Below are 10,160 nucleotides of genomic sequence, written 5' to 3'. Positions count from 1 at the left end.
GAATATTTGATAATCCGGCATCTTTCAGCGTGAAGGAATTTTAATTTTTTTAATATAATAATTGATTTTACGGAATGTGAATTTTTAATGAATGATGATATACAGGAACTAATAAATTACTACTACTGCTCCACCACCTGAGCGAGAAAGAAGAAACGGTTAATTCCCTACGCCAGGGTGGAACCTACAACCTCTCCCCTTGTGCAAACACGTTCCTTTACACAGTGGATCCCGGATCTGACACCACCCGCTATTGGCCCAGGGCACAACTGTGACAGGGCACCTGCAGAGTCGCAGCGATCTCCCGGCGGCCCCCTCACTGCAACCTGCAGAGACGCAGCATCTCTGATCCCGGAGGTGAGTTGAGCTTACGGCCATTTATATCTCATGTGATTATATGATGTGTTCTGTGGGGCAGGTCGCAGGCTGGGAACATATGGAATGTTCTGCTACATTGTATCCAGGGGGACGGACAGAAGAGCAGTATATGGGCCCCTGATGCTCAGGGTCTCATCACAATGCCCCCTTTACTTGCTTTGGAGGTGGTGGTGACCCCCTGACCTCTCGGGCCCCGCCGGTGCACCGCTTGCACCCATTGTCCGCCACATTGCATTAGATTATCTGGTCCCATATTGTGAGACTGTCCGGCTATAGATGCAACTTTGTATCAACCTCATTCACATCGTCCATCACTGTCAGTGGGAAATTCTTCACCACCAATGTCCGACAGATTTTCCTGGTGACTGAACTGATTTCCATTCATTGAAATTAATTTCCAGCTATCAACCAAATATCCTTAATATTGTGACTTTCCATCTGTTGGGAAACTACAACTCCCATTATGGCAGGGTTGAGACCCCTACCCTAGACTGCAGACACTTACATAACCCCGATTATCTTATATTGAAATCGTCTCCATCTTTCCTATATACTTTGTTTCAATTCTTCTATTTTCAAGATCTCTGCTTGCTGTCAGTAAATGAGAACTTCCTTCTTTACATGCAGTAGCCTAAAACCTTGCACAGACCTAATACTTCTCACAACTATTAAATCCATATAGAAAACCCTCCATGAGCTTTTTAGACTTCCCTCCATTTTTCCTGCACTGATACACTGTAACAAACTACTAACGTAGAAGATTCATGTTGCATGCGTTCATGATTGTCTACACCGGATGTGTAACAAACACTTATCTCTGAGAAATGTTAGATTTGCTCAAGTCTCTGAATGGAAACACAACTTTCCCCATTCACTGACAGCAAGCACTTATATTGAAAATGAAAACTATATAGTGAAATGTTTTACAAGGTTCACACAGGATTTTCACTATGTTCAGTGGCTCCGTGGGGGCTTATGTTCGAACCCCGTAAACCGTCATTCAGGTGCATGCACTGACGTGGCCACTGACTATGATGCAGACGGAGTCCGTGCGCTCAGTCATGCTCCATTTTCTGGCGTATACACCTATTGGAGGCAAGGAGCAAGACGTAGTCGGACGTAAGCTCCAGCGGAGCTACTGAATGTAGTTGGATGTAAGCCCCAGCGGAGCCTCTGACTGTAGTCGGATGTAAGCCCCAGCATAGTCTCTGACTGTAGTCTGATGTAAGCCCCAGCGGAGCCTCTGACTGTAGTCGGATGTAAGCCCCAGCATAGTCTCTGACTGTAGTCTGATGTAAGCCCCAGCGGAGCCTCTGACTGTAGTGGGACGTAAGCCCCGGCGGAGCTACTGAATGTAGTCGGACGTAAGCCCCAGCGGAGCCTCTGACTGTAGTTGGATGTAAGCCCCAGCGGAGTTTCTGACTGTAGTTGGATGTAAGCCCCAGCGGAGTCTCTGACTGTAGTCTGATGTAAGCCCCAGCGGAGCCTCTGACTGTAGTGGGATGTAAGCCCCAGCGGAGTCTCTGACTGTAGTCGGATGTAAGCCCCAGCGGAGTCTCTGACTGTAGTCGGATGTAAGCCCCAGCGGAGTCTCTGACTGTAGTCTGATGTAAGCCCCAGCGGAGTCTCTGACTGTAGTCTGATGTAAGCCCCAGCGGAGTCTCTGACTGTAGTCTGATTTAAGCCCCGGGGGAGCCTCTGACTGTAGTGGGATGTAAGCCCCAGCGGAGTCTCTGACTGTAGTCTGATGTAAGCCCCAGCGGAGCCTCTGACTGTAGTGGGATGTAAGCCCCAGCGGAGTCTCTGACTGTAGTCTGATGTAAGCCCCGGGGGAGCCTCTGACTGTAGTGGGATGTAAGCCCCAGCGGAGTCTCTGACTGTAGTCTGATGTAAGCCCCAGCGGAGCCTCTGACTGTAGTCTGATGTAAGCCCCAGCGGAGTCTCTGACTGTAGTCTGATGTAAGCCCCAGCGGAGCCTCTGACTGTAGTCTGATGTAAGCCCCAGCGGAGTCTCTGACTGTAGTCTGATGTAAGCCCCGGCGGAGTCTCTGACTGTAGTCTGATGTAAGCCCCAGCGGAGTCTCTGACTGTAGTCTGATGTAAGCCCCGGCGGAGCCTCTGACTGTAGTGGGATGTAAGCCCCAGCGGAGTCTCTGACTGTAGTTGGATGTAAGCCCCAGCGGAGTCTCTGACTGTAGTGGGATGTAAGCCCCAGCGGAGCCTCTGAATGTAGTGGGACGTAAGCCCCAGCGGAGCCTCTGACTGTAGTCGGATGTAAGCCCCAGCGGAGCCTCTGACTGTAGTCTGATGTAAGCCCCAGCGGAGTCTCTGACTGTAGTCTGATGTAAGCCCCGGCGGAGCCTCTGACTGTAGTCTGATGTAAGCCCCAGCGGAGCCTCTGACTGTAGTGGGATGTAAGCCCCAGCGGAGCCTCTTAATATAGTCGGATGTAAGCCCCAGCGGAGCCTCTTAATATAGTCGGATGTAAGCCCCGGCGGAGCCTCTTAATATAGTCGGATGTAAGCCCCGGCGGAGCCTCTTAATATAGTCGGATGTAAGCCCCGGCGGAGCCTCTTAATATAGTCGGATGTAAGCCCCAGCGGAGCCTCTTAATATAGTCGGATGTAAGCCCCAGCGGAGCCTCTTAATATAGTCGGATGTAAGCCCCAGCGGAGCCTCTTAATATAGTCGGATGTAAGCCCCGGCGGAGCCTCTTAATATAGTCGGATGTAAGCCCCGGCGGAGCCTCTTAATATAGTCGGATGTAAGCCCCGGCGGAGCCTCTTAATATAGTCGGATGTAAGCCCCGGCGGAGCCTCTTAATATAGTCGGATGTAAGCCCCAGCGGAGCCTCTTAATATAGTCGGATGTAAGCCCCAGCGGAGCCTCTTAATATAGTCGGATGTAAGCCCCAGCGGAGCCTCTTAATATAGTCGGATGTAAGCCCCAGCGGAGCCTCTTAATATAGTCGGATGTAAGCCCCAGCGGAGCCTCTTAATATAGTCGGATGTAAGCCCCGGCGGAGCCTCTTAATATAGTCGGATGTAAGCCCCGGCGGAGCCTCTTAATATAGTCGGATGTAAGCCCCGGCGGAGCCTCTTAATATAGTCGGATGTAAGCCCCAGCGGAGCCTCTTAATATAGTCGGATGTAAGCCCCGGCGGAGCCTCTTAATATAGTCGGATGTAAGCCCCAGCGGAGCCTCTTAATATAGTCGGATGTAAGCCCCAGCGGTGCCTCTGACTGTAATTGCAGACACTTTCTGAGCTGTGTTTAATAATGTAAATCATTTTCAGAGCAAGAATGATTCCTGGACACAAGAGCTGATAATCCAGAGTTCACCATTTTCTTCCAGGTGAGGTGCAGCCTCAGGGCCCCGGCTGTTCACTCAGCACTTTCCGAGGTAATGTGTCATTTTCAGTTATTTCCTGTTTGAGGCTCAGCACAGCCTGGAGAAGTTCTGGGCATGCTGGGCTTTGTAGTCTTCGGCAGCTGATATGTTCCCATCTATTAGTTTTCTACCTCATCGATCCAATGTTATATTGTAACAAATGAAATAAATATAAATAAATTACAATAAATAATTAATTCCCTAGAATTTGCTCTTATAACTGCGGGGGCCTCAGCGGCTCCCTGACTCCTCCAGAGCTGCACTCAGCAAATGAGATCAGCAGTAAAGGACCACTGAAGCCCACCCTGTGCTCTGCCGACAAGCATTTCCAATGGGAACATTACATTATGGGGATTGTTATTTAAGCAGTTTTCCAATACAATCATTAATTGCCCCATCCCATAATGGAGATGTATAGATTGGATGAGAGAGGACAGCGGCGTCTGATGTATAGGCACGTGTAGCTGCAATCAGTGCAGTAACCTGAACCTCGGGGGCTACAATGCAAACTTTCCATCTGGATCTTTATTAGTTTTAGGCCGCCGTCACACGGTCAGTATTTGGTCAGTATTTTACATCAGTGGAACAATTAGAGGAAAAGTATAAGGCTAGGTTCACATTGCGTTAGTGCAATCTGTTTAGCGGATGCGCTAACGGATTGCGCTAACGCAATGTCCAAAAAGGGATTGCGTTTGGCAATCCCGCTAGCACAGATCGGGAAGAACGGACCCTGAATGCTGCAAGCAGCGTTCGAGGTCCGTCCGAAACTAACGGCACATCGCTGACGCATGCCGAAAAAGGCATACGTTTAGCGATGCGTTACGATCCGTTAGCACATTGCAGTCAATGGGTGCGCTAACAAATCCGTTAATTGCGCCAATTTCGCCATGTAATGGCTTCCGTTAGCGGACACCCACTAACGCAATGTGAACCTAGCCTAACAGAAACTTATGCACCACTTCTTCATTTATCACCCACTCCTGGTTTTGGCTACAAATACCATACCTCCCAACTTTTGAGGAAGGGAAAGAGGGACAAAGTTAGCAAATTTTAAGCCACACCTCTGACCACACCCATTTCACAACTAGTCACGCCCCAACCACACCCATTTAGCACTTCTGATCTCAATGTTTCGTAAACAATAATTATAAACAAAAAATATATTGCCACACAGTGCTCCATACTGTATAATGGCCCCACATGATGCTCCATACTGTATAATGGCCCCAAATGATGCTGCATACAGTGTACTGGCCCCACGGGATGCTCCATACTGTATTATGGCCACACATGATGCTCCATACTGTATTATGGCCACACATGATGCTCCATACTGTATAATGGCCACACATGACGCTCCATACTGTATAATGGCCACACATGATGCTCCATACAGTATAATGGGCCCACATGATGCTCCATACTGTATAATGGCCCCAAATGATGCTGCATACAGTGTACTGGCCCCACGGGATGCTCCATACTGTATTATGGCCACACATGATGCTCCATACTGTATAATGGCCACACATGACGCTCCATACTGTATAATGGCCACACATGATGCTCCATACAGTATAATGGGCCCACATGATGTTGCATACTGTATAATGGCCACACATGATGCTCCATACTGTATAATGGCCACACATGATGCTCCATACTGTATAATGGCCCCAAATGATGCTGCGTACAGTGTGTACTGGCCCCACGTGATGCTCCATACTGTATAATGGGCCCATATGATGCTCCATACTGTATAATGGCCCCAAATGATGCTGCGTACAGTGTACTGGCCCCACGTGATGCTCCATACTGTATAATGGCCACACATGATGTTCCATACTGTATAATGGCCACATGATGCTCCATACTGTATAATGATCACACATGATGCTCCATACTGTATAATGGCCACACATGATGCTGCATACTGTATAATGGCCACACATGATGCTCCATACTGTATAATGGCCACACATGATGCTCCATACTGTATAATGGCCACACATGATGTTCCATACTGTATAATGGCTCCATATGATGCTCCATACCGTATAATGGCTACACAGTGCCCCATACTGTATAATGGCCACATTATGCTCCATACTGTATAATGGCCCCACATGATGCTGCGTACAGTATAATGGCCACACAGTGCTCCATACTGTATAATGGCCCCACACAATGCTGGGTACAGTATAATGGCCACACATGGTTACCCCCACCCCCATCATTGCCTTCTCCATCACTACACACACACCTTTCACCGCGCACCCTCGCAGCAGCCGGCAGCTTCCACTCCCTCGACGCTGAATGGTGTCATCCAGCTGCGCTGCTGACTGATCACGTTGCTGCGGCTGTGATACGCCACTGATAAAGACCTCTCCGTGTCTCCTGTGCCAGTCAGTGTCAGAGAGAGGAGCAATATCTGCTCCCATCCGACTCAGCCAGAGTCTGCTCCGTACACCTCGTACACATGCGACTCTGCTCCATACACCTTGTACACACACACGGCTCCGCTCCATACACCTGGTACACACACGGCTCCGCTCCATACACCTCGTACACACACGGCTCTACTCCATACACCTTGTACACACACGGCTTCACTCCATACACCTCGTACACACACGACTCTGCTCCATACACCTTGTACACACACACGGCTCCACTCCATACACCTCGTACACACACGGCTCCGCTCCATACACCTCGTACACACACGGCTCCGCTCCATACACCTTGTACACACACACGGCTCCGCTCCATACACCTCGTACACACACGGCTCCGCTCCATACACCTCGTACACACACGACTCTGCTCCATACACCTTGTACACACACGACTGCGCTCCATACACCTTGCACACACACGGCTCCACTCCATACACCTCGTACACACACGGCTCCACTCCATACACCTCGTACACACACGACTGCGCTCCATACACCTTGTACACACACGACTGTGCTCCATACACCTTGCACATGCGGCTCCGCTCCGTACACCTCGTACACACACGGCTTCACTCCATACACCTCGTACACACACGGCTCTACTCCATACACCTTGTACACACACGACTGCGCTCCATACACCTTGCACATGCGGCTCCGCTCCGTACACCTTTCACATGCTGCTCCGCTCCGTAGACCTCGTACACACGCGGCTGCGCTCCGTACACCTCATGCACACGGCTCCGTACACCTCGCACACACGACTCCGCTCCATACACCTTTCACATGCTGCTCCGATCCGTACACCTCTTACAGACACGACTCCGCTCCAAACACCTTTCACACGCTGCTCCGATCCATACACCTCGTACACATGCGGCTTTGCTCCGTACACCTCATGCACACGGCTCCGTACACCTCGTACACACGACTCCGCTCCATACACCTTTCACACGCTGCTCCGCTCCGTACACCTCGTACACACACGGCTCTGCTACATCCACACTGTAAACACCTCCTGACCTCACACATATGCTTACCCTCGTCCGGCGCCATGGCAACCAGCAGAGTCCTGTACACGGAGGTCCTCCCGATCATGTGACCCCTGACTCCTCCCATCCTGTGACCTCATCACAGGTCCTGTGCACACAGAGCAGCCAATATGTGGTGTGCTGCTCTGCGGGTGCAGGGACTCAGGGAGCCGACTGGGTGATACACACACCTCCCAACCAGTGCGGGACAACTAATGTCCTGCTCGGGATCGCGGGGCTGACTGTCAAAATCATGGCAGTCCCGCTGGATCCAGGACGGTTGGGAGGTATGCAAATACTGATGGCAAATACTGACCAAATACTGATGTAAAATACTGACCATGTGACGGCAGCCTTAGTCTTCTCATATCGGCCAAAAGGACCGTATGGACCACCCTAAGCTCCGAGACCAGGGTGTGACTGCAACCCCTGCACCCGCGGTAATTACACCCGTGTGACCCCTGCAGGCCAATGTCATCAGACTCCGGAGAGCAAAAACAATGAAAACCGCGCCCAATGCAGGTGTATAATGAGGAAGTGGGGTCAGGGAGGGGTCCGAGGAGCGGGCAGCACGGACAATATCCTGCCTGTCCAGGATCCTCAGCAGCAGAACAGGATCTCGCCTGGAAATCTGCACGGATGCAGAGAGTGTAGCTGCGCATAACTGGGGACTGTGCAAGTATCTTGTTGTCAGCGTATAATATGGAATTACCACGTATTTGATACGTTCCGGTAGTTTTTATTGTGATTTAAATTCCCACCCTTCCTACACTCTGCTTGCTGTCAGTGAAAATGAACATTTTTGAAGGTGCAGAGGCAAAAAACACTAAGGGCTACATTTTTGGGTGAGTTTTTTACTCTGCAGATTTTTGAAGAAATGCAGGTAACCTATTTAGTTAATGGGTGCAGAAAATGTGCAACATCAAAAGCTCATGGTGGAGCGTGGCCTAATACAGCTGAGAGTTTGCTACAATGGTGTCCACTGGAGACAGTGATATAAAAGTCTGCACTCCAGGCTGATACATTGTAACAAGTAATAAGACCAGGAGAAGACATCTGTGCTGTTGATGGTTTTGGCGCACACAGGATGCAATTGTAGCAAACGCTCAGCTGTGAGCAGTATTGGTTCTATACAAGTTTTTAGCCTCTGGATGTAGACAGAAATGCTCCCAGTCAAGGACAGCAAGCAGAGATCTGTAAAATGGTAAAACACAAGATGTATTATAAAGCTGGAGAAGTTCTCATGCCGAGGTGTGTGACCTTATGTGTTTGCATTGTCACAGTCTTTACACTCCTTGTGGACACAACGCGTTTCGCTGCCAGAATACAGGATGGGAGTAAACGTCTACGTGGCTGCAGGACACCAGCGGGAGCGGAGCAGCGACTCCGGATCTTCACCCAGACGTCCGAAAGGAAAACCTTACTGCAAAATCTCTGATGACTGAAAGCAAATTGTCATGGGGCCAAATCTACAGGCAGATCGGGCCCAGGTGACGCTCAGCGCAGCTCTGCACGCTCAGACCGCTTGTGTTCTTGGCTTGTTTTAAGTTGCCTGTGATTGATGAATGTAGCACAGGCAGCTAAAGCAAGTCTGGGAAGCAGGAGACATCCCTCCGGGACAGCAGGACCACGCTGGGTGCAGGAGACATCCCTCCGGGACAGCAGGACCACGCTGGGTGCAGGAGACATCCCTCCGGGACAGCAGGACCACGCTGGGTGCAGGAGACATCCCTCCGGGACAGCAGGACCACGCTGGGTGCAGGAGACATCCCTCCGGGACAGCAGGACCACGCTGGGTGCAGAGAGCGGAAGCAGTAGACATCCCTCCGGGACAGCAGGACCACGCTGGGTGCAGAGAATGCACCTATCACTGACGGGTTGTGAATGTTCAAACAATGTGATGAGGGTTGTACGACATTAGAAAAAAAATCTCAAAACTGTTATAAGTATTATTTATTATCAAAAATTGTGAATTTCTGCAATCAATAAAGAAAAACTCTACCCAAAGGGAATGAGGTGATTGTCAGGGCTTCACCTCCAAACACTAGAATTATTGAAAAGTAACTCATATAAATGCATGTCTAAAAAAAGGGCATAAAAAGGTGAGTAACTAGATTGTATCAGCTACCCTCTACCAGTGACTGCACCAGCAGAATAGTGAGTGCAGCTCTGGGGTATAATACAGGATGTAACTCAGGATCAGTAATGTAATGTATGTACACAGTGACTGCACCAGCAGAATAGTGAGTGCAGCTCTGGGGTATAATACAGGATGTAACTCAGGATCAGTTATGTAATGTATGTACACAGTGACTGCACCAGCAGAATAGTGAGTGCAGCTCTGGGGTATAATACAGGATGTAACTCAGGATCAGTTATGTAATGTATGTACATAGTAAGTATCACTGGCGGACACAGACAGAAGAGGCTCCTGTGCAAGTACAATATATGGACCCTTTACAGTCCAATAACTCATCATAAGGAAGAATTCAACTATCTCTTGGGCCCCTGTGTGTCTGCACAGGCTGCACCGTTAATATGTTCACCCCTGGTGAGTACAGCTATTAGATATATCTAGTAAAGTAACTGATTTTTTGTAAATTAGATACTTTCAGTATTCAGTTTAGATACTGATGTGATTCTGTCCCTAAACTGTAAAGTTGTGTAATGGCAAAAAAGTACTGAAAATGTTTCTCAGCCCTCTACCTTTGATTTGTGAGGACTAGAGATCCTGTGATGAGTCACATTCATGCTCGGTATATTATCATGCTGATCGCTGTTTTATTTGGTTTTGGTGGAGTCACCTTGTAATATGTTAAGAACTCTCCAGAAATGTAACTATGGCAGATTTTAGAAACACCTTAATAATCAAAGAAAACTGATACATTTGATAAGGGAA

The 10,160-nt window shown here is 49.2% G+C and overlaps 1 long non-coding RNA gene across 1 annotated transcript; it reads left to right on the top strand.

Moving 5' to 3' along the window:
* The first annotated feature begins 270 nt into the window (after positions 1-270).
* LOC138644411 (uncharacterized) lies at positions 271-9,303 on the top strand. Its single transcript, XR_011314611.1, has 3 exons — positions 271-357; positions 3,674-3,780; positions 8,545-9,303. It is a non-coding gene; the product is annotated as an uncharacterized lncRNA (long non-coding RNA).
* Positions 9,304-10,160: the final 857 nt, after the last annotated feature.

The sequence above is a fragment of the Ranitomeya imitator genome, chromosome 7, assembly GCF_032444005.1.
Source record: "Ranitomeya imitator isolate aRanImi1 chromosome 7, aRanImi1.pri, whole genome shotgun sequence".
Taxonomy (NCBI): Eukaryota; Metazoa; Chordata; class Amphibia; order Anura; family Dendrobatidae; genus Ranitomeya; species Ranitomeya imitator.
The sequence above is the reverse complement of the archived record's forward strand: the minus strand, read 5'-3'. Positions and strand labels throughout refer to the sequence as shown.